A 26,644-nucleotide genomic window follows, 5' to 3' on the forward strand; every position below is an offset into this window, starting at 1 on the left:
TTCTTGTAGCCAACATTGGGCTCTTTTCCTTCTTATTGTTTGTTTTGTCCAATTCTGATACGTTAGTTTTATTTTGATAATGTTATATTATATTTTATTATTATTCCCCAGAAGTCTGATTATCACATGAGGTATACAAAGGGGATGAATCTGGATCAGAGGGGTAGAGTGGAGAAACCTGGAAGAGTAGAGCAAGGTAGAAACTTTAATGAAGACATGTGAGGGGGAAAGTCTATTTTCCATAAGTGAAAAAACAAAACAAAATAACCAAGGTCAATATTCCTCAAATAATTCCATAAAAATAAAGAAAAAGAATCTTTCCAAATTAATTTTATGAAGTTAGCAGTCTCCAGATGCTGCAGGGAAGGACACAACAGCAGAAGAAATTTATAGGTCAATTTCCCAGTGTACACAGATAGAAAGGATCTTCAAAATCATTTTAAGCCAAATTCAATATACATTAAGAGATGACATATGTATATTGGATTCATTCCAGAAATGCAAAGAGGTTTCAACTCATGTAAATCAGGCAATTGTGTGTGGAATAGGCAAAACTGGAGTAGGATATCATGAGTCCTCTTAATTGCTGTCCCCACTCCCCAGAGTCCCTTGACCCAAGATCTTTTACTGAATCTGAATATCAGTATTTTTTTTAGCTAACCTCATAGGTTAGAATGCCTCAGCAGTTTTCCAATATCTGTAGACACCCAAACCCAATGTTAGGGTTACAATCACATATGGCCATCGTTAGATTTTTCACATGGTTTCTGAGATTCCCAAATCAGGTCTCCATTATTCACATCATGGCCTTTACGCAAAAAGTTTCTTCCAACTTTTCATAGAGTTGTCTTAATAACTATAGGAAATGACTTTGATATGATCTGACCTCCTTTCAAGATGAAAGCCCTGAAAAATTATGACAAGATTTCATTTCAACAGAAGCTATAATTAAAGAAGATGGCCAACTTTAGATTGCATAGAGAAAAATATGAAAATATATTCTCTGTAATACAATTAAGACCAAGTTGCCCACCATTACCACTCTTATTCAGTCTAGTGATATTTAAGCCAGGACAATATGACATCGTACAAGGATATAAATTGGAATTAAAACATGTGATTGTTCTTATTTGCAGATGACATGATTCAACATAAAAAAAAAAAACTCTCTGAAGACTTCACCAGACAACTCTTAAATCTAATAAGTAATTTTAGTAATGTAGCAGGATTAAAAAATATTATTCAATAATTATTAGTTTTCTACAGTAATGTTCACAATGGTATCCCCAGGCAAACAACTAGGAATAAATTAGAATTGCAAAAGAATACTACAAGGGGAATTTAAAAAATCTTTTAAAAAGGAAAATAAAATAGTAGAAAGAGAAAGACATCGCATATTTATTGGTTCACAGAATTTATATATTGAAAGTGGCTGCATTACTGATTTAATCCCCATCAAACTTCTGATGACATTCTTCTGAAAAGTAGAAAAAAACAATCCAAATTCGCATGAAAACTCAAAAAGACCCTTTTGTCTTGAGCAAAAGTGTCAGTGTTGTAAATATGATTCCATGTGATTAAAAAAAGTACTTTATGTATATGTATGTTTTGCCTACATACATGTATTATGTGTAGCACTTACATGCCTGGTATTTGTGAAAGTCAGAAGGGAGTGTCAAATACCCTGTAATTACAGATGGTTGTGTGTGCTGTGTGAGTGCTAGGACTCAATCCTGGTCCGTTGTGAGAGCAACACGTGCTCTTTACCACCGAGCCATTTCTCCAACCCCAGTTCACATGGTTTTAAATCACACTATAGGTCCCCAAAACAAGTCAGCACAATAAGGGAACAAAGGCAGACACATAGGACAGAAGAGAAAGGAGAAGCCAAAATGGACTCACATAAGTATGGCCTTCTGAGTTTTACAAAGATGACAGAAATCTACATTAGAGCAGAGTCAGTCTCAGTGAAAAAGGATGCTGGGAAAACTAGCCGATCATAGGAAGAAGACAGAAAATTAATCCTTACTCCTCATTTTGCAAAAAAAAAAAAATAATAATGTGTATTTAAAAATTTAATTTGAATTCCAAAACTTTGAAACTTCTAAAAGAAAATAGAGAAAAAAAGTATTTCAAAGTCTGAGTATAAACAGAGAGTCTAGGGAAAGATTTCTAATAGTTCTAGAAATAACAGAAAATGTTGACAACTGGAGCCACACGAAGTTAAAATGATTCTGCATTGTGAAGGAGACAGCATATAGACTGGGAGAATGTTTTTGGCAGTTATTCATGTGGCAGGGTATTAATATCTAGAATATCTAAAGAGATTAATTACTGCAAGGATAAATAACCTAATCAGCAAATGCACAAATATATTTTAATGGGCAAATTGAAATGACCAAAAATATTAAAAGAGGTTTAACATATTTAGCCACCCAGGAAGTGTAGCTGCAATGAGATTTATCCTTATCCCAGGCAGAATGGCTTTTATTCAGCAAACAAAATCAAGTAATGTTCATAAGTGTGTGTGATAAAAGTAATGTTTGTTCAGAATGTATATGAGTCTAACAGCTTTATAAACAGCAGAGATATTCCTTAAAAATCTAAAACTGAACTACTTTTTAATTTAGTTAAACCATTATTGGATATATACTCATAGGAAATGAAATCCACATTGATTAGAAGTACCTGAATATTTGTAAATTTGTGACAATTTGTCCACAATGGTCAAGGTATGGAGTCATCGCCAAATGATTCAACTATAGGACTAAGCAAGACCCGAGGAGGAATAACACCAGCAGACATGCTATTGTGTAAAGTAGATATCTCATAGAGCCCTACCTAGAACTTTAGAGAACACCAGATTTGGACAAGAGTCATAATTTCTAAGTGAAAAATGGAAAAATCTATACGAGGTGGCGAGTTTTCGAAACTGATTCTTACAATGACCATTAAAAAGAACCAAGTTCAAGGTCCCATATTAAACTCGAGTTGGAAGAGGCGAGTCTGGTCTCAAAATGGAGGTAAAACCGCCTCCCGGTCGCCCCCAGCCTGACTCTGGCCGTAGCTGCTACTGCCGCTGGGGGGAGGAGGTCCATGATCCAAGGGAACCAGAACAGTTGAGGAAACTGTTTATTGGTGGTCTGAGCTTTGAAACCACAGATGATAGCTTAAGAGAACATTTTGAGAAATGGGGCACACTTACAGACTGTGTGGTAATGAGAGATCCCCAAACAAAGCGTCCCAGGGACTTTGGTTTTGGGACCTAGTCTTGTGCTGAAGAGGTGGATGCTGCAATGTGTGCTTAGCCACACAAAGTTGATGGGCGTGTGGTGGAATCAAAGAGAGCTGTTTCTAGAGAGGATTCTGTAAAGCCTGGTGCCCATTTATCAGTGAAGAAAATCTTTGTTGGTGGTATTAAAGAGGATACAGAAGAGTATAACCTGAGAGACTACTTTGAAAAGTATGGCAAGATTGAAACCATAGAAGTTATGGAAGACAGGCAGAGTGGGAAAAAGAGAGGATTTGCTTTTGTGACTTTTGATGACCATGACACAGTTGATAAAATTGTTGTTCAGAAATACCACACTACTAATGGGAATAATTGTGAAGTGAAAAAGGCCCTTTCTAAACAAGAGATGCAGTCTTCTGTGATGGAGGAAGGTCATTGGCTAATAAAGAAACTGGCTTGGCCCATTTTATTGGTTAGAACATAGGTGGGTGGAGTAAACAGAATAGAATTCTGGGAGGAAGAGGAAGTGAGGTCAGACTCTGCTCTGCTCCCGGAGAGACCCAACAGCTCTGCTCTTTGGAGCAGAGACGCCATGCTCAGCTCTCCCGGGTAGACTCGACAGCTCTGCTCTTTGGAGAAGAGACACCAAGCTGTGCTCTCCCAGGCAGCTCCGACCCAGGATGGATGGAGGCTAGAATCTTCCCGGTAAGCGCACCTTGGGGTGCTTACACACATTACTAGAAATGGGCTAGTCCAGGTGTGAGAGTTAGCCGAGAAGAGGCTAGATAGAAATGGGCCAAGTGGTATTTAAATGAATACAATTTGTGTGTTGTTATTTTGGGCATGAGCTAGCAGGCAGCTGGGGTGCTGGGGACGCAGCCCCACCGCTCCTATTTCAACACTTCTGAATCACAGAGAGGCCGTGTAGGTGGATCTGCCAATTTTATAGGTCGTGGAGGGAACTTTGGAGGTGGTGAAGGTAATTTTGGTCATGGTGGAAACTTTGGTGGAAGAGGAGGCTATGGTGGTGGAGATGGTGGCAGCAGAGGTAGTTATGGACGTGGTGATGGTGGATATAATGGATTTGGAGGTGATGGTGGCAACTATGGTGGTGGTCCTGGTTACACAGTGCAGGAGGCTATAGTGGTGGTGGAACAGTCTATGGAAACCAAGGTGGTGGATATGGTGGTGGTGCAGGAGGAGGATATGACAGTTACAATGAAGGAGGAAATTTTGGTGGAGGTAACTATGGTGGTGGGAACTATAATTACTTTAGAAATTATAGTGGACAACACCAATCAAATTATGGACCCACGGAAGGAGGCAGTTTTGGTGGAAGAAGCTCAGGCAGTCCCTATGGTGGTAGCTATGGATCAGTTGGTGGAAGTGGTAGATATGGTAGCAGAAGTTTTTTCTTTTTTTTTTTTTTTTTTTTAAAAAAAAAACATCAGAAAAGGGCTACAGTTCTTAGCAGGAGAGGGAGCAAAGAGTTGTCAGGAAAGCTGCAGGTTACTCTGAGACAGTCGTCCTAAATGCATTAGAGGAACTGTAAAAATCTGCCACAGAAGGGGCGATGATCCATAGTCAAAAAAGTTACCACAGCTTAAACAGGAGGCCCTTCTTGTTCAGGACTCTCAGAGCCACTTTTTTTTTTTTTTTTTTTTTTTTTTTTCATTACATCAGGTATTTTGCCCTGTAAATTGTGGTAGTGGTACCAGGAATAAAAAAATAATGAATTTTTAACTTTTCAAACAAACAAACAAAAAAGGAACCAAGTTCAAGTTAATGAATACTAATGGCATGAGTCCTGCCATCAGATCATCAAAAGAGACACAAATGTAATAAAAAATTTATATTCACTTATTGCTGTGAACATATATTGCAGGAGAAGAAATGACTATTAATTATGATCTTTTATAGAGTGAATATATTAAAAGATTGCAGTTAATTCAGATTTCCTACTGTATATCTCTGAAAAGTATTTTACAACCATGATAATGTGATTAATGTAAGTTTATTGAGTACTAGATTAATTAATACTTAACAATTGATCTTAAATGATATCAGTCACATTTTTAATGATACATTACTTGCAATTAAGTGACTACAAAATTATCAAAGAACTTATGACATACTCTTGTTCCAATTTACATTATTAGGATTGGCTCTAGTGAGTCACATAAACAATTAAAATTACCATTAAATTTTAGTTGTATAACACAAACTTGGTTATTCCTAGATTCAATTTTTCATGATGCATTCAGGCTTTGGAGTAAGAATACATTTATCCCTGTGAAGTTGTAATGTGGCCATCATATAATTCTTTTACAATGAGAGGAGCTCAGTTAAAAACTGAACCTAGTTTTCAGAACTCAGACCAACGTGTCTCTTTGTTTTCCTAAATTCAAATATAGCTGTGTCTTAGAAGACTCATATACTCAAGGAAATCTAAAAACAAACCCTAATACATGCAAACTAATAGATAGAATCATGACACATTTCACTTTAGGGGAAATATAGGAAGAATATTAAAAAAAATAAAAAATGCCACTTATGACAGCAAAATCTTATTTATATAGATATTTTTTCTTATTTTTACCAATTGGCTTTATATTGTACAATGGAGCCTAGATGGCGTTGACTGGCTTTGGGTTGGCATTTACAGTCTGTCTTCATTTAATAAAATTATACTATCAGAATGGATCTGAAATGTGAGAAAAATAAAATAGTACCAGTAACCGCTAAAGCATACTGAGACTTTACAATGTGCTAGGGACTATATTAAGGTTTCTCCATTGCAGTCAGTGCAGAGCGGGGTTTGAATCACGCTTTGTAATGTGAGAGTACAAAGTGACATCATAAAAACATCAAAAGATATAATTATTCCTGCTTCCTCTTTCTCTAAGGATGGTAAATTTGTTCTTGATGATGAGCATAAATCATTGCTGGATTGGGTAATAATGATGCAATTGTTGTTTCTCAATGAGGAAATAGGAAGCCCAGAGCGAGTAAGCAGATTTGAAATCTTCCACTTACTTGAGTGCTTCATAAGCAGTCAATTGAAAGCCCGCCTGTGAGATCATGACTACCTCTATAAATAATTATTATGAGTAACTGTTTGCCAAGGATAGATCTAAGTCCTTATTTCCTTATTTAATCATTTGTATCAGTCTTTCTGAGGCTAACGTATACTACCAGAAAACAACGATTTCACTTAGCTTAGGGTAACAAGCAAGGAGCTTCTTAGAAGCAAACAGAAAGGATGAGACTGAAGCTAAGAGAAGGAGAAGCAAAATATGTGTTCTGGTTTGTGGTCTTTACTTATGTAGTTAGGAAGATATCTAGAAGTAGACGACGGCTCTGGAAGAGAGCCAAGTCTGGGGGTGAAGTTCATTAGAAGTACTAATGGGAGGGAGGTGATGTGCTGAATTTAGAAGCTTAGCATGCTATACTTGGAGGCTATGGTTAAAGCTATCAAGGCGAAAAGAGTACTGTGTGCAGGATTACTTAAATAAGAGCTAAGGATAAGATGACCCAGCAGGGAGTCTGGGACTTTGAATAGTCAGAGGTCGGAAACAGAGGACTAGCAAAGGTTACAGAGAAAGAGCTGTGAAAAATATGGTGAAAATCAGGAGAAACAAAAGACTGGGCATTGAAAAAGAAAGAGGTCAATAATGCTGAGGGGCTGCTGAGCCATGTATTCAGATCAGAACTGAAAAACGACCTTCTCATTCACCCATATGAAGGCTGACATTGATTTTAGTCTGTGTTTCTCAAAGCTAGCTTGTGATGGACGGCAACTAAGGCAATTTGATTAGCTGGTGTTCTATAATGAGCCTGCTAGTGTAATTACTTTTTCCTTGAGCATACTTAAATGCAAGATGCAGGAGGCATTCTTTGGAAAGTGGATAAAAGAAACCTTGAAGTACTTCATGAAACGTTTCCAAAGATGAGTCCTACCGGTTGGTAATTGAGAAGATTACCAAAGGAAGTTAGTAATTAAAGTAGTCTAGGAAACACAGGGTTAAAATAGTAAAACACATTTTTTTTCCACTTGGATCTTTTTAACTTTTAGCAAACTAATGTAAAGTTGAATCTGCAAGAGGCAGAGGCAATATCCTAATTCTGCAAGATATTTTAGGATTTACCTAAACATCATATTTACTGTTGTCTTTGCTTTTGTTTTCTTTTTAAATCACACTATCATTTTTATAATAGTTTTAGACTTACCACTCTGAGCCAATAAAACGACTGAGCAGAAAGAAGAGCGTTCTCCTTCTAACATCCCTCCTATTCTCTGGTGTCCCCCTTGTTCCTATCTTTCTTTCTTGTGACAGACAGATTCTTCACATATTGACAACTGCCCATACTAATACACTCTCCTAACCATGAAATCACTCATTTCTTATCACTTGAAAAGACAAATGGCATAAGCACAAATGGGAACAAGGACAATGAAAAGCTAGCAAGGCATAGAATATGGAATCTGGTTAAGAAACATTGTCTTCTCCAGGGGTTGCCAGCATAGGCTTATACGGGAGTTTGAAGGGGCATGCCAGTCAGACGAGACCAAGCTAGTTAGAAAGCTGAATGGCGTGTTTTTCTGACACATGGGCTGCTGAGTCTTTGATTTATGTCTTCTCAATTATTTTCCTAAGGAATAATTCATTCTGAAGCTAATTATTAAGATACAAAGGTGCCCTTGCACCATAGAGCAGAGAAAAGTCCAGAAAGGCAGCCTCCCTGCCTCCTTCCTTTCTCTCTTGGACTGAGTCTCAGTCATTATTTGTACGTGACACACATGAAGGGTGATGGTCATTGAAAAAAAACACCTTCGAGAAGCTTCTGTACCATGTCTTCTAATTTCAGTATTATTTTCTTCACTCTTTTGCTCAAGCAACTATATTTTCAATGAAAATTCTGTCAAAGAAATTTTTCTGCATTGACTAAATCAGTTGTTCTTAAAATGTGGTACCTAGAGCAGTTCCGCAACACTCCATTAGAAGTATCTTTCTCTCTCTCTCTCTCTCTCTCTCTCTCTCTCTCTCTCTCTCTCTCTCTCTCTCTCTGTGTGTGTGTGTGCGTGTGCGTTGGNTGTGCGCGCGCGCGCGCGCGTGCGTGCTTGTGTGTGTGTGTGTGGGGGGGGGTATGGGGGAGGGCCTTGCAGTTGAGTGCTGTGCCCAAGGAGAACAAAGGCGCATAAGATTCTTTAGAGCTAGAGTTACAGGCATTTGGGAGAATCCAACTTAGGTGTTGGAACCAGCACTTGGGTCCTCTGAAAGAGAAGTATGCCCTCTTAACTTCTGAGCAGCTCTCTTGTTCCAGGATTTTAAATTCCTAATAATTGTTTTCTAATGAAACTGCCTGAACTCTGTTCCACCAGCAAGTTTCGTGTATACATTACTGCTAACTATAGCTGCCATGGTGCATATAGAGCTCCAGAATTCATTCCCTTATAACTGGAATTCTACACTGTTCTCCAACACCTTCCAATCTCCCCGACTCCCAGGTCCTGGGCATCACAATTTACATTTTTTTTTTATGAGTTCAACTTATTTTTTTTTAACTTTACACTTAAGTATATCATATAATATTTATCTTTTCACATTTAAGTTATTTGACTTACAATATGCAGTACCTAGAACATTTCAATAAAAACATCTTCATCTTTCTTTTGTCCAGCTTTGAGAAGGACAATTCAATTAGTGTTAGTTGACTGCTATTCTCCTTCTTTACTTAAGCAATGCTTCCTTCTACCTAGTGGCACAGGATTCAAGAGTGCATAGGCAGTAATGTTATACTGTGGTCTCACAGTAAGATGTCAGTGAGTTGTGGACATTTGTGTTGCCACTCACATCATTGCTATTATTATTACTTTATAGTGATTAAGTTTTGTCCTTGAGCAAATAAATTACCTTCAGATTTAGCTCTAGTTCCGTAGAAGTAAAATGGGAATTATGATAAAAACTCCCTTGCAGGCAGTTAAAATATTTAAAATGAGAAATACATGCAAATTACTCAGTGGAATGCCAGACTTAAGGTCTGTGCTCCATAAACGTGATTTCTCTCCTGTGTCTTCTCTGAAGGACATTTTTTGGTAAGCTTTTGACTAACTCTCAGGTGTGAGACTGTCCTGGCCTCCAAGTGGAAGAGTTTTATCACTTACTCTCTTTGGAACAGATGTCACTGAAATTTCTGAGCTTCAAAATGATCCTTGGCCATGTGAAGTAAAAATAGTATAATGGATCACACAACCACTAAAGTAAAGACTTGAGCTAAGCATAACAAAACAAGAGGGCCAGCAAGATAGCTCAGTCGGTGAAGGTTCTTGTTGCCCAGGTGAAGGTTCTTGTTGCCCAGTCTGAGGACTTAAAGTAAATTCCCAGGGTACTCGTGGTGGAAAGAGAGGTCCAACATTGGTAAGTTGTCTTCTTCCCTCCACATTTGTGTGGTGTCATGTAATAAAACAAATTTAAAAAGAAGAAAAAATATTTGAATGCCATCAGGGTAAACTGAGGAGAGTGACACTCGAGCTGACAGTACCTACATCTTCTCTTGGGAACATCAAATATAATCAACCAAACAACAGACAATAAAATGATGGCAAAAAAATGAAAAGAAAATAACCTTCTAATGTTGGTATAATAAGCTGTTGAACTCATAGAGGGTAGTTTATGGGCATAAATGGGGTGTCTTCTGCAAATAACTCTGGTGCTCATCAGTAGCGATTTATTCAGGTTTTGTCAGGCTCATTTTGATGGTACAGCCTATATACCTTCATCATTGCCAGGATTTGAAGCTAGATCGCATATTAAAGTGTCTTGTAGATTTTGGGATGACTTTTTATCTTTTTAAGGTTAAACTTATTTCATTTTCTTCCCATCCCCATCCCATTCTGCAATGTATGCTAAAATACAAGGTCACTGGTCTCACTTTCATTATCTTTCCTTATCTCTGAAGGACCAAAGGGGTAAAAGAAGGATAAGTGAGAGTCAAATAAGAGGAAATTTAGCTCTTTGGTTTGGTGTAGGGTGTCAGAAAAGGGAAGCTGTTGGTGAAAATTAAAAGATGGAGGATATTCTCAGATAAAAAATGTGCATCCAATTTTATGTCTGCCTGTATTTTCTGAGTGTCTATTAGCCAGTACAACTATTGTATGCATTTCCCAATCTCTAGCAAGCTAATTAAACAAGTCTCTTCAGAATTTTTTAATAGAACCTATTGTGCATAAGAATTATTTTTCTCACCGCATACCTGGCTAACTACAGGGCTTCTGGCCTTATAACATGTGTGCACATGTCTCTAACATGTGATTGAGTCTTGTTGAGTAACTTATACCATCTTACTAATTTTGATACATGTTGAATGGGATTTTTTATCAAATAGAATATTGTGTGTATTTGTGGGTGTGTATGTGTCTAAGTTAACTGGAGGATGATTATCTTATTGTTCAACACACTATTTATTTAATCCTTAAATAAATAAAGTGGGTACTTAACCTTCTTGATTATATAACATGGTTAATGTAAATAGGAAAATAAAAATTTGTTTCTTCTGTCCAGTTACAAATGAAATGAATCTCCAGATATATTACAAGTGTGACTGGCGAGGTAACTTTACTAGAAAGGGTATTTTCTGCCAAGCCTGATGATATGAGTTTAATATCCATTGATGATATGGGATACTCTTCTGTATGGGTGTTGCTTTTTTATTGGCTGATGAATAAAAGTGTTTGGGCCAATGACTTAACAGAGTAAAACCAGTAGGGAAATCAGAATAGAGATATATAGAGAGAATAGATGGAGTCAAAGGGACTCATTGTAGCCGCCTAAGGAGACAGACGCTAGAATCTTACCTAGAAAGCCACAGCCTGGTGGTGATACACAGATTAATGAAAATGGGTTAATTTAAGATATATACAACCACACCTAAGCTGTTGGCCAAGCAGTGTTGTAATCAATATAGTTTCTGTGTGATTATTCAGGTCTGGGCAGCTGGGAAATGAACTAGCAATCTCTGTTTACACTCCACGTCCGTATGGTGGAGGGAGAGACACACTCTCTGTTCTCCAGTGGCTACATGTCCATCAGTGGTTCATAATGTTTGCTACCTGTTCTCTCTCTCTCTCTCTCTCTCTCTCTCTCTCTCTCTCTCTCTCTCTCTCTCTCTCTCTCTCTCTCAGTGTGTGTATGTGTGTGTGTCATATGTGCACACACAAACACACACAAATTAGTAAACAAAGTTAATAAAAAAATTAGAAATATTTTTGCTGATAGTTTAATTGCATTGGATTTAAGGATTTTTGTGCTCTGGATGTATCTCAGAAACTGCCTTTAGTTGACAAGCGTTTGGCAATGTTTAAAGTAAATAATTCACGTGATTTGTGTCCCAGAAATGTTCAGCAATTTACATTAGAAACTATTCTGCATTTGCTTTAAAAAGTAAAACCTAATCACTCAAGTGAAAGCTTTAAAAAAAAAACATTTTTTTTTTGCTACAGTATTTTGTTGACAGTTGCCCTCAGACTGTGACATACTAGGTTTAGAGCATTCCTTCTTTCTGTTCTTATAATGCAAAAAAGAACATTTTATAGTTTTTGCTACCAAGGGTGTTCAAGGATAAAATATGTCACTTTACATATTTTATGGGTACTCAAATGTGGATTAATTCATAAGAGATTAACTGAATTGAAAAAAATAATGACCTAGTAAATGCTTAGGATTTTATGAGTATAAAATCCCTTTGGCCCCTGTGGAAATCTCTCTTCTAGCTGTGATTATTTCCCACAGTGCCAGCCTTTTCTCATTCTCTGTCATTCAGTTTTCTCTACTGGGTTCAAGCTCATCAACCAACGAGTGCTAGAGGAATTGTGGCAATGCATTATGCTGGCTCCTATATGGGTCAGAGTCACAGGTGGCTGTCAATCATATCCTATAACCTTCTCTACCCTCTCTACTCCGGCTTTTACAATGATCAGAGACAATCAACCCAGGCTGATTTCTCATGTCTAAAAAATAATGATTAGTCCCCAGGACCATTTCTTGTTAATAATGATTTGATGAGTGAGTTTATGATCCAGTATAGTAGCTGGAATAATTAACTTCAGATATATATATCAATTTTTATAAATTTAGTAAAAAAAAAAATCAGTGTGAAGATCTTCCTGAAGTGTTTCAAAAGTTGATCTCAGAGTATAATGTGGTCATTAAACATGTGTGATACAGGGCTTTGCCCAACTATTCTTCTGCTCATTCATAAAGATTTCTGACCATGTAATCTTACCCTAGATCTCTAAGGGAAAAATTTCATCTTTGCTCATGTGTTAAAACATCATCAATTTCTGAAGATATGGTCTCATTCCATGCCTCCAGCTGTGAATTCTCATTTCTAATCCCAACCTATAAGGGCCTCTTGACTATTTAAATCTTTGTGATTACTTAGTAGTTTCTAATTTTAAACATTATTTTTAGTCTCTTTATTATTACAAGTATTTGGTATTTGGGGGAGCAAGTATTGGTAAATTATTAACAAAAATGAAGTTTTTTGCTTTCATAACTCTTTGCCCAACCTCTTAAATTCTTTTTCTCTGCTGTACCAGCTCCAACATGCAGTTCAGGCATGAAAAGACCTCAGCAGCCTTTACTGCTCAGCTATTGCCTGGTGACAGGCACTGCATGGAGAGATTGTGCCTTTACTAGCAGTTTGTCCAGGGTTTAAAGGGACCTCCACCACCTGTTATGCTGAACTGATTTTATAAATATACACATTTGGTATAATCACAGTGCATCTTATGCAAAGGAAAAAGTTAGGCCTCTGGGAGTGAAAAAGTATTTCACATCTACTATGCTCTATCTGAATACTTTTAGACCTGATGACGGGAGACAAACTGAGGAAGTGAAATTGAAAACAGTATGCCTGTATAGAAGGAGTTAAAGAAATCCAGTAGTCCAGACATAGTAGTATACAGCTTTCTGCACAGCATTCAGAGACAAAGACAAACGGTCTCTGTTGGTTCATAGTTAGTCTGTTCTATATAGCCAGTTCTAAAGTTCTAAGCCAACTATTGCTACACTGTGAAACCCTCTCTGGCAAAACAAAGAAAAAGAGCCAGCAAGCCTGCACATGTTGCCAAGTCCTTCGTGCTCTCGATGTAAAACTTTAGGATGGTGAGAGAGATAGGGCAAAATGAGAAGAGCATGCTTGCACTGGAACTCCTCCGACTCAGCTCTGTTAGGCACCAAACAATGAAACTTCCAAAGACAGTGTGTAGTTGAAGATGGCAAAGATGGAGAGGCTGTACTAGAGGGGCTATCAGTGCTCTTGGGGACTGTGTGGAGACCAAGGGCAAGAAATTGGCAAGTTTTAACATCTGAAACCATTGGATTATTGCATTACAATAGAAACTGATCATATTGTATTAATTACTTCCCTCATTTCTGTGGAAAACTCACATGACAAGAAAACCAAGGCAGGAAGGATGACCTTTGTCTTATGATTTGAAAGGGCTGTCTATTATGATGAGGAAAGCATAGTGGCAGGAATGTGGGGCAGGTGTTTGGAGATAAGGCGTGATAGATGCAGATACTGAGGTCACTTTCTTCTTTTATTTAGTCCAGGATCCCAGCCCAGGGAATGGAGCTGCATATATCTTAATATGAGTATTAATACTCCAATTAACACAATATATAAACTTCACAGATACTTGCCTAGTATTTCATCCTAGGGGATTCTTAGTCAATAAGTTGGCACTCAATACTACCTATTGTATATATTTACAGATAATAAATCAATCTCTGTTTTCCATTATTCCATAGATGATCAGAAGCCTTTATTATTTTTTCCATTTACCCTATGCCTCTTATCTACTTTCCCATTTACTTCTCCTATTTTTTTCATGATACTATATAGTATTCCCCATTGCTTAGGAGATTATTTTGTACCTCCTTATGGGGAAGGATAATTATCTTAAAGTCCTTTAGAAAGGACATATAAAAGCATATATATATATATACATACATACATACATACACACACACACATACAATGGAGAAAACAATGCCTCAAGTTGATAACTTAGATTACCTAGTAAAGACTTAAAAACACTAATGGGTTATACATTTCTTAGAAACTGGTCAAATGACTTCCACTGTATGCTATTGTTAAAGCAACCCTTTATAAACTGACAGTAAGATTTTATTGATGAAGACACCACATACTTGTATCAGTAAGCATGGAGAAATCAATCTAGTGCCCAACTAGAAGCTCCACCCTTACTGACTAGCATTTACAGTGCAGGCAGATGCTATACTTTTTACCTGAGGAGAAAAGTAATGATCAATCTCATCAGCTACACACCTTATGACTTACCTACCTGTTTCCTTATCTGTAATATATACCAATGGAATAAAGGTACAAATGTTATAGGGGTAACAACCACTTCTAAATTGTATTTCGTGTCCACTCTATAAGATAGAACCCTTATATAACACCATTAATGAGGCCAGGAACCTCAGAATAGACTGGTTATGGGCTCTAAAGAAAAGCCTACTATTCTTATTTTGCTAAATGAGTTGAACAATAAAATGACCCCTAATGACATATTGTTGTACCCACTGGTCAGTGAAATTGCTCGACTTTCACTAGAGAAGCTTCTTTTTGCAGTACATGGTAAGTAACATAGTGATCACAGCTGAACAATGTGCATGGAGTAAGAATCTTCAGTGTACTCACTCCTAAATGAGATGTCTTTATACCTCTCCCCTCAAATCATCTCAGGAATCTATGGGGAAGAGGAAGAAGAAAGTGTATAAGAGTCAGAGATAGTGGACAACTCCAAGGAATACAGTTGGTTTATGTATAATTTGACTGATGCACATATAAACTCACAGAGGCTGTGATAGATAGCATGCACAAGACCTGTACAAGTTCAAGCCAGAAAAATTCTCAGCACGGAGAAAGGGTGGTGCACACAAAGTCCTACCCTAGCCAATAAGCTATTTGCAATGTCTGGGACAGGAAAAAAATCATTTTCCCAATGGAATAACATTGATTATTTCAACCACACTGTAGGGTCACATGCTGAGGAAGCACAATCAGCTTCCTTTATTAATTGATCTCCAAACAAATATTAAACAATGTTTTTTCTATATAGTGATATTTCCTGATATATGTTATAGGGTTTTGAAAGAAAATGTCCCCTCAAATAGGGATGCTATTAGGAGATGTGGCCTTTTTGGAATAGGTATGACTGTTTTGGAGGATTTGTGTCACTGTAGGGATGGGTTTTGTTGTCTCCTATGCTCATACATGCCACCATGTTCCACCATGATGAAAATGGTCTAAACCTTTGAAACTGTAAGCTAGCCACAAATAAAGGTTTCCATTTATAAGAGTTTCCATGCTCATGGTGTCTCCTTATAGTAATAGAAACTCTTACTAACGCATATGTCTTTTCATTTCTGGAGTTGTACCTAAAACTCTGTTTTCTGAAATCTTTTAATGCTCCATTCATAGCATTCTTCTATTTCAGTATATTTCATATTATGTGGCCTAGTGGTTTTCTTGTAAAGGTAGTGATTATTTTTGCATTTAGGAATATAAATTTACATGTACTGATTATTTCATATTTGTACAGCAAAGCAGATATTCAATCAAAATTATTTACTTTCCAAATATTTTGAAAATGCAAAAAGCCTCCTATAATTTTCCTAGCAAAAAGTTTGGAAAGGACTAGTTAAAGACATGCTTTTCTGAAACATCACACATACATGACAAGATTAATCTAACTATTGATTTCTATCCCTAGCAGACATTTGAATTGCCCCTTCTGCCATTTGGAGCTTTTGCTATCGTGGTGATTTCATAGCCTAGGAAGTGGAATGCTGATCTTAAGTTAGTAGCATAAAACATAAAGAAATCTTATAAAGTTACACTCCGATCTATATGATTTGTCTCACATTTATCTAGACAACATCCATAGTGGATTGTTGTTCTATCTCTCTGTGGCAATTAAGAAGTGATCTACTTCATTAGCAAACTCAAAGTTACCAAAGATGAGGTAGTTTTCCAGAGGGGGAAAAACAATAGAAAAGCATATGAACTTGTTAGACTGGCTCAAACACTCATACTTGTTGAGTTTTACAAAGTTCATCTACAAGTTGCCAGTATGACTTTGCTCAAGAAGACAGAAGTTCCAGAACCTAGGAAGCTATTGTGGACCTAGCCCTAGTCAGACACAAAATCTGTAAGCCCTTGGAGGGCCAAGGTATTAAATCTTGGAATGTAAATATAGGAGAACCTAGAGTTTTACTTCTAAGAGCCACAGCAGCCGGAAACTAGCCTTCTCAGGAAGGAGAGAGTTAATTCCCTAGAAATGTCTCTTTTTCACTCCACTTAGAAAAATAGATAGAGTCCACACATCTGACAATGGTATTTATGCACTCAGTTTGCTCTCTTCAATGTTAATGTTCTCTCCAGACACCATGTGGACACACCCAGAGGCAATGCTGATCCAACCAGATTGATCAACTGGAATTAAACCATCAATGCTGTCTATAACTTTAGTCAGATTCCACAAATTAATATTTTCCAGATTTAAAGTGTAGGAAGAAACCATTCTGTATACTATTTGTACAAGTGGCTGTTTAAAATCCAGGTTACCCCACCAATTACATTTACAGTAGTATATCATTTCCTCCCAACACAAGAGATTCCATGTAGATGGAAGTTTCTGTCCTTCCCTGTCCTGCAGCCATTCAGTCCCAGAAAAGCACTGAGATCACAGGTGTGAGTCTTCATGTATGGCCAAATATCGAATTTAAATAGAATATTCTTGTATTAGCTTCCCTTTGTTGATTTTGTTTACTCCAGGTGATGGCAGTAAAGGATTTTTACTACAGTTGAAAGAATGAAAAAGGTAAAGCTTAATCATTTCAATTTCTTTGGTGCAAGAGAAAACAGGCACCTGTTTGCACCCCCCCCCCACATACCTATCACTTAAGTAAGCACTAAGAGTCAGGAGATTATGAAACTGACAATATCCTTGTTGAGACTAAATGATGTGGTACAAATGTATTTTGATTCGATTTGTTCTCTGTTTTTCATCTATGACATGTTTTAGCCTAAGATACAACATATGATGTCATGTGTTCTCTTAGAAATATTTACACCCCACCTCTGCCATTTTACAGTGCACTTGAATGAAAATCAGATGGAATGTACAGGAATGGGTGAGACCTCAATAAAGCTGTTTAGTTAAAGTTGTCACAGAAGGCAGATGGCGCCAGAGCTGTGTTACACCTGTGACAGTTTTCAAATGAAAACCTTGTATTAAACCTGGAGAATGCCAGCCAGGACTTCAGTAGATAGAATACCAATTATGATGAGAAGAAAGAACAACAAGAGACACTCACATATAACAGAAAACAAGTTCATTGTGCATTGTGCTAGCTAAAATTGCAAGACAGCAAGCTTTAATTTTTTTGTTCTTCAACAAAACAACAGTGGAGGTTTTTTGTTTTTATGTTTATTTGTTTGGCTTTAAGGAAAGAGACAAACATATTTTTACTGATGGGCACTGATTATTATTAGTAGTATTATTGCAAATTTTTTCTTATGGAAATTCAAGATTTTCTATGTTGATCTCTGAATTCACTGTGACCTACGGAAATGTCAAACTAGAAGGTCCCACTTTACTTGCTACGTATTAGGAACGTGGGATATAAACATTGCTTTATTAACTGCTCTTCCTCTTCTTTTTGTCATTTCTGCTGTTGAACTACTCAAAGCTTGGAATGTGGGGCTTGCTCTAAACGGTAGAGCTTGCCAGGAGAAGTCCTGGGAATGTAACTCAGAACTTTTTTTCTTTCCTCTGACTTATGCTATCATTCCTTTGTTGAGCGTATACAAACAAAATTAGAAAAATGTTATTAGAGAGTAACAATCGAAGCTGCTGTTCTCTCTGTGGTCAGACCCTCCATGTGGATGAGGGGAACATGACTGCCCCCTGTTGGCAACTACCTGATGTGTTTGAGGGCTTCTCCCTGGCAAATTGTTTCCATTCTTTTTCCTGGGCCTCCTTCCCATTTGCAAAAATCCCTTCTGTTCTGATCCTTTAGGGGAAATTGACACCAAGCTACATTAACCATCTTCTCGTGCAAATCTGCCTTTGCTCTTTCCTAAGGGGATATTTTACAATTTTATTTTCTAATCCAATTATAACAACAAAACACACGATTTTAAAGATTTCAGGTTAAGGGAGAAACAACACATTTAGCAGAAGACTGGCAATTTGAGTTTCTATGAAGGAGAGCTCCTGGCAGAATAACCCGTAATTTCCTCAAGATCATGCAACTGATTAGTATCTGTAACCTAACTCACACCAGCTTTGAGTTCTGTGTTGTGTTAAAAACTGCTGTTATAGGTATTGAACTATAAAAAGGCAGTATATAGACTATGCTAACAGTAAAATTATTAGAACAATATTTGTCAAATTGAAAGTGAATATAGAAGGAGGAGCAGGAATATGGGGAGGGGGAGGGGGAAGAAGAAAAGAAGAGGAAGTGAGGGAGGAAAAAGTGTCCCTAGATATTTTCTACTGTGTTAATTACTTTGTCATTGCTATGACCAAAATCCTGACAAAAAAAAAAAAAAAAAAAAAAAAAAAAAAAAAAAAAAAAAAAACAAGTTCTGGGAAAGTGTTTTCTTTGGCTTATAATTTGAGAAGATATGGTCCACTATGGTATGGGGGACATGATAGAGAAATAATTTAGGTGGCAAGTGCATCTTGAGTCAGGGATTAGACAAGACATGTGACCAACTTTTAAAACCTCAAGGCTAGACTCCCTGCATTCAGTGATTCCTGAAACATGAAAGGGCCTGCTTGTTGGGGTTTATGTCCTGCCCAGTTCCCCACAGCTGGCAAGCCACAAATAAAATCACACAGAAAGTCTACATTAATTATAAAGTGATTGGCCCAATAGCTCAGTCTTCTTATTAGCTCTTGTAGCTTATATTAACCTATTATTTTTGTTTATGTTAGCCACATTGCTTGGTACCTTTCACAGCTGGGAAGATTACATCCTGCTTCTTCGGTGGTCTGGGCTGGATTGAGAGGGGAGCTTCCTGCTTCCCAGAATACTCCTGTTCTCGTTGCCCTGCCTCTACTTCCTGTCTGATTGCCCTGCCTCTACTTCCTGCCTGACCAATCAGTGTTTATTTAAAATACGATTGACAGACTACAGACAATTCTCCCACAGATCCCACTTTTCTCTATTCTGCCACCATGTTCTGTAGGTTCCACAGCCTTCTGAAATAGCACCAAGAGATGGGGACCCAATATTTAACACATGATCCTGTAAGGGACAATTCACATTCAAACAATAACATCAAGATTTTACTTGCTTCTCATGGTATTTATGGGAAATTGGCCTTCTGACTAGTAACTAGATGTTGCTAAATTCAAATCATTCCTGGAACTATCCTACTTCTCTACTGACTTTTGGGGAGGGACTCCTCAGTGCCTTTCTCCATTGACCATGGATACACAGCTTTCCCTTGTACACTGGTTTCCTCTCAGGCTTGGAGCTGTCCTCTACTTTGGTGGCTTTCTCATTCTGTAGCACCTGAATTCTGTAGCACTTTTGATCTTTTCCCTCATATTTTATCATATATGTTTTATCTTTTCTCTCACCTGCATCTTCTCTTATAGAGATATTTTGGTAAATGAAATTTTTATTCACCTAATTCTACTTTTGGTAAGATTCTTAGAGGAGAGAAACTATTAAAATCATTGAGAGTGTCTGGTTGTCCCCAGTGCATCTCATACAATTTCAACCCAAGCACTGGTGAAAGTATTGTCAATTATATTAATAATCTAATGTATATAATTTGTCAATCACATTGCTGTTTATAATGAATCAAATCTATACATGAGGAATTAAGTCAAAGAGGAAACATGGCAAATGTTTAATGATGACATGCTTCATTGCAGTAATTCTGGATGATTTAGATATCCTGACAGAAGTTATATTCAGTAAGCATCATGACTTTCCAGTGCCTAAAAGCATGAAGAATAGTCCTACATAGTTTTATATGTAATGTTTAACATATAAATCAAAAGCACAAATCTATAAATGATAAAAGAAATGTCAGTATATTAGAAACTACTTATTGCTGAATATACTCCCCTTGAGCATGAAAGTATGCTGTGGCTATCTGTGTTTCTTCTTTGAAAGAAACATTAGAACAGTATGGAGTGCAGTCTTCACTACAGGGGAATTCTGACCCCGGTCCATGATGGAGGTCAGTGTTATTGAGCATGGGTCTAATTAAGCCTTCGCGTTTGGTAAATGCCTCTACATGATGCGCAGTTTACTCTTCTCTGCTGTTCTCTGTAGACTTTTAAAACAGCGATAAAAACAGACCCATTTAAAGCAAAGGTGGCCTGGGCTGCAGTCTAATATTGAACCTCAACCACGGTTTCTCCTCTGAAGTGATATAATAATAGGTAATTATGCACACCAGATAACCATTCCTGTTGACCTCCGAATAAGAGACTGAATGTCTACCTAATTAAAGTTGTTTATGGGATTTTCATGGAAGTCAGCTTTATAATTATGGTGAATTTTACTCAGTGCTAATATTTTCTCCAAGCAGTGTAGCCTTCCCTTAAAAAATTCAAATCATAATAAATTGAGCCAAACAAAAACTTAGTGGTAAAGAGTAGAGGCATTAAGTATGCAAGTATAGTCATACAACATATATATTATAAAACTATGATAAGTCACAGAATACGGTATTCTCAGCTTAATTTATTCTGGGTAAAGGATGATGATGATGAGGACAGCAATGACAATGAATCTGCTGGAGAAATGTATCCTTTATTTAGAAGCATTTTGTCTTTTCATCCATCACAAAATTCTGTTGCAAAATTCATATTTGGAACCTGATTTTTATGGACAAAGTTACACTCACACATACACATACATACAAACCCACATGCACACACAAATACACATAAGAAAAAAAAAAACTAGTGTAAAAATAAAATAAAGAACTCCCCTTTCAGTTGCTGACATCTCTCAATATTACTTCCCCTGTCAGCCACTGCTAAGGCTGCTGCAGTACTGGAGAGCCTAAACAGCCCACATCAAAAAATAAATAAATAAAATTATAACTGCCTTTTTGATCTAGAGAGCCAATAACCAATGCTCTGTCACTTTTGTCACTTGAAAAATGTAATTTTTGAACCCTGTAGACCATTTAAGAGGATGTGACTTGTTTTATTCTCTCTTCTCAATCCCTCTGAGAATATGCTTCAATCTGTCAGACCCTGTATCACTTTTATACAACATTCTTTTACTGCTTGTATCTCGAATTTGACTCTTGCTCTCTGGGGAGCTCAGTGAAACTGCCAGCACTCATTTCATCTGTCTCCTTTAACAACCATCAGGAAGATGGAGCTCTGTCTGCCTGGGATGGGCTTGAGCTTTCACCTGACGGAGCACAGGATTGAAAGAGACTTCGATTTAAAAGGCTACATTGACTAGAACCTTGAATTATCTTGCTGCAACATTTTGTGATCATAGCACGGGTATATTCTGCTTCGTGAAGTGGCCTGCCTCGTACCCCCTCTTCACTACCTGTCCTCAGGGAAAGTTATTAAAATGAACTAAAGAACTGATGTGTTTCTTAACACAAGTCAACTTAAAACTTTTCATTTTTATTCTTTTACTGGTGAATCTAAAATGAGAATTTCATGATATTTAAGATATGTTTGCCATGCTGGGCAGTGGTGGGGCATGGCTTGAATACCTGGACTCGGAAGGCAGAAGATGGTGAATCTCTGAGTTTGTAGGTATTCTGATCTATGGAGAGAGTTCCAGGATAGAAAAGATTATACGGGGAAACCCTCTCTTGAAACCCTCTTATAAAATAAGTGTGCCACACAGTCATGATTAACGGCAACATTGCTGGCCCTTCATTTAGCATTTACTATGTAGCAGATATTGTTTTTGCTGCTGCATATGAGAAGACACACGTTGGCTATGTAATTACTCCCCTGAGGAATGTGTTATTATTCCATTTTGCATATTCAAAAGAAGAAAACTACTCATCTACTTACACTGATATTGGAAGTTCAGTTTCCAGGCCTCCTTTCCAGTATTTTAGCTGTGGGACAAATGGAGGAAGGCAAGAAGAATCTCAGAATGAAGGTCTGGATTTAGTTATTTAAGCAGAACTCAACTCCCTAGAAAGACCGGCTTAGTGAGTTGTTTATTGCTTCTGTTAGGGTCCTAGAGAAGTCCCACAAAGGACCACCATCCATGATTGCCATCAGCAAGAGCGTGATCTCGTATACCAATGTACCCTCCATGTTGGGGTCACACATCTGACACAAAACGGTGACCTTGAGAGATGCTCCTTCTAAGAACAGCCAATGGGCATTTTAGGGACAGTTAGGTTGTCCTGTGTATGACTGACTAAACAAGCAGAAGTTACATTAGTACTTGTCTGATTTACTAGGGCTGCAATTCTTCCATCTTTGGGCATGTTCAGACAAGTCCCTGGACCTGTCCCTGTTTGGTCATTGCTTTGAGGCACGGTGGAGGCTGGATCAGGCCTGTCATGAGTTATCTCGCTCCCCTCTGTGTACCTGATGTCTTTCCTGTTGTTCTTTTAGGAAAGTGTTGTAAAATGGGGACAGTTCAGACCCGTCAGTGTTAAACACTGAACTCAACACTGAAGCCATAGCTGGTATTTTACTTAATATACTTAGGTGCTGGACATCATAGCCATGTGGCCCCCTCATGTTTTATGTCATTTCTGGAGTAACCCCAGTGTTGCTAGCAGCTCACAACAGGGAAATTGGCATGGGTGTGGAAAGCTATCTTTCCCTCTGTGTCTTCCTGTGAAGCAAAAGCAGCCCTGGAGATGCCATAGGAAAGTAGAGCATGTTTTGTTGGGGTGCAGAGCTGTGAAGGAGAACTCCTGGAAAGAGGCTGTGTCTGCAGAGACTGACTGACTGATTTTAATGCTGTGGAGAGATTGGGATGCTATAGGACCAGAGGATAATTACCTTGTCGAAGGGTCAGCTTTAGCTCCTTGCCCTGAACTCTTGAACCTCTGCCTCAGCGCTAACAACCTGTAAGAAATAGATAGAAACCTTTTGGAATCTATTAATGTATCCAGCTACTACTAGCTTGCACCAACCCCAAAGCTAAGAATGTCAGCAGATAGCATCTTGGGCTTACTGAAAAGCTTCTCCCATCTTTCTGTAATTGCATCTCTGAGGTACTCACTAACATTCTTGAAAGTTGCCTTGATATATTTTCTTTGCTCTAAAAAATTATATATAAAAAAGAACTACTTCTGCACTGGAACATGGAATTTATAATTACCTAAATCTATGTTTCTGTGCTATGGTTACTCAAAATGGTTCCAGAAAAAAAACATCTCTTATTCCCTTTAAGATGAGAGCTGTGTTTTGTTTTGTTTTTTCATCTATAGAACCATCTTTGTTAACATATCAGAATTACATTTACTTAAGTCTGGTTTAATTCTTGAGGTTACCAGGCCTACAATGGGAAACCAGAGAATTGTTTAAAGAAACAGGAGTTCATTGTGCCTGGAGTTATTATTATTATTCCATGATTGTTAGATTTTACATATTAGAAGTGCTTGCTTTCTATGTTTTGTGAAAATGTGATTATTCACACTTGGTTTGTGCAGTGCTTGCTTTGTATGTTTTGTGAAAATGTGATTTTTCACACATGGTTTGTGCCTTTAATTATGTGTCTTCAAATAAGATAGGCTTTAATACATTTATTATAATCAGCATTTTGGAGGGGCAAAATAGTGATAGAAACCATAGTTACAATCTTCAAGATATGGAAAGTGTATAGGATTGGAGTGAATGTTTGGATACCATGAAGGCTGCATTTCTGTCTATGATTCTTCTGACGAGTTTGCTATGATTATCGGTCAATAGCCCTAGCTATACTTTTAATATCAACACCAATTAAGACGATTACAGTGGAATTTTGTTATTCATTAATCCCATTTACTACAGAACATTCAATAGCCTAGCATACTTTAAATTTCTTTTGCTTTTTTTATCTTTCACCATTTATCTTTTTATTTAGTTTGTTCAATGGAAATCCAGGAGAAGTTACTGTGAATCAGAACATAAACACAAATACCGCATATGATCCAAGCAGATGCACTCGTTCTGGTATGAAGTCGAGGGGATGCTCATTCACATCCTAGGTACTTCAGAGGTTTATTCCTGTGTAGGTTTTTGGGGCAGTGCTGGAAAACAGAGCCGAGGCCTTGTGGATGCTAGAGGCCTCTACCACTTCTGCTACTAAGCTACTCCTAGATTTTATATCTTCAAGTCTTACTATGTAGATTGCATTTGCCCCAAACTCTTTTCCTGAGCGCTAAGATTAAGGGACCAATCCACCCAGACACACCTCCTGTTTGTCTTTCTTTTATTTCTTCTTTCTTCCCTTCCTTCTTTTCTTCCTTTATAGGAACAAGGTATCCCTGGATGGCTTGGAACTCACGGAGATCTGCTTGCCTCTGCCTTCTAAATGCTGGAATTTAAGGCATGTACCACCATGCCCAGCCTGCTGTTTTTTAATTGTAGCATATGTTTCACAATTGGCTTATTTTATTTTATTTTTTTGATTTTGAACTCTATAAAATGTCATCACACTGGTGAGAATTTTTTGAAATTTGTGAATATTTCTGAGGATATCTGAGATAAATATTTGTTTTAGTTTTCTATCCAATTACCTCTTTGTTTTTTAAGTGCATTTTTCAGTTTGTTAGTGAGGGATGTTTTCATTTATTATTTTGTTTACGTATTCAATCTTTCTTTTGATATTTCAAGAAAGGATTTATCCGTATAACAGCTCCAACTGTGCTGGAATTAAAGTTGTGTGCCACCACACAACTTAATGGCATAAACTGCAGTTTAGTGAGTCTTTGATACTAACGTAAACTGTACTGTTCCAGTTACTACAAGTGTGTTCTTGAGGGAGTTTTAGTGTCAGAATTGCTCAGCTCAGTTGTTGTGAACTATTAGTGGAAGATGTGCTACATCAGGCCCTCACCTGTATATTCATCCAGACTCTTCCTTCCACCTGTCACCTGCCACTCTGCTTTAATTACAAGTGGCCTTGGGGAAGGATTAGGAAAGCAAGACTCATCTACGTGGCTATGGAAAATCCAGCATCCCTACTGCTATTCAGGTAAGGTCTATTAGAGTGAGGAGCTAGTGTAACCACTTGATAAGGATGAAGATATTCCAAGAACTACCTGTGACTCTCTAACAGAGTACTGAATCAATGGATTATAAAGAAATGGGAATTTCTCCAGGAATTTCACTTGGAGAGAAGGTAAATGCCCCAGGCACAGGGGGTATTTCTCATCTGGAAGGGGGTTGTTAACAATTCTAATAACTTGGCAGATCACATTACAGTGTGATTGAAATTCAGATAAGGATGAGTCAATGGAGGGAGGGACGGCACCTTGACAAGGTCTGCTCAGATGTCTACATCCTTGACTCTCTACTGAAATTTTGATCTCACTTCCAGATCTCAAAGACAGACTTGAGGGAGTTTATTGGATTTCTGTCTCTCACCTCTTTTTATGACTCTAATTTTTAATTTTGCTCTTTTAATTGGTTTGTTGAGGGTGAGAGACTGGACCTGACTTCCTGGCTTAGGACATTCTGTAATACTAGAACTTAGAGGTTCATGCCTCCTCAAGTCCAGATGAACTTGTTCTTTGCATATAATACACCTTTAATGCATACACACTTGTGATTTTCCTGTTACTTTGATCACTTCAGTAACAGAGTTTCTGATCTGTATTCTTTTGTTTGTTTCTTTGATGTTTGTTTTTGTCAAACTGAGGATCCCACAGTCTGTGAAAGTACCCTAACACCCAACCACTGCCTATGCTCTTTTACTTTAAAACTCTTTGTGTTTTTCAGTTGGTTGGTTGGTGTGTGTGTGTGTGTATGTTTAAGTCTTCCAATAATTTATTTAATTGTTGAACTGTGGATGTATTAGGTTTATCTTTAAAATATTGATAAATAGGCCTCTATGCACATCCCACGATGACCATCAATCGGGTATCCTTCTATTACAACCTCCACATTGCTGGGGTATTGTACAAACGCACCTGACATCATCTATAAGACCCTACTCTATTTTATTTTCCCACTCTCCTTATATTTAAACTTTATTTTAAATCTTCACACCCCTTTTCTCTCTCATTTTTACTTTACTGGAAAAGTAAATCGAGGTATTTTCTTAATGTATTTATTGAATTGCCTGGGATATTTAATTCTATTTTTACTGCTTAACTTTACAATTGTATTGCCAATCTCAGAAAGGTTTA

General features: G+C 37.5%; 1 pseudogene; it reads left to right on the forward strand.

Annotated features, from left to right (window-relative positions):
• Positions 1-3,017: 3,017 nt before the first annotated feature.
• The window catches only part of LOC126499414 (heterogeneous nuclear ribonucleoprotein A3-like), a 114,760-nt pseudogene continuing 91,133 nt past the window's right edge, over positions 3,018-26,644 (forward strand).

This window comes from Alexandromys fortis, unplaced genomic scaffold, assembly GCF_014885135.2.
Source record: "Alexandromys fortis isolate MF-2015 unplaced genomic scaffold, M_Fortis_MF-2015_v1.1 scaffold_11, whole genome shotgun sequence".
Taxonomy (NCBI): Eukaryota; Metazoa; Chordata; class Mammalia; order Rodentia; family Cricetidae; genus Alexandromys; species Alexandromys fortis.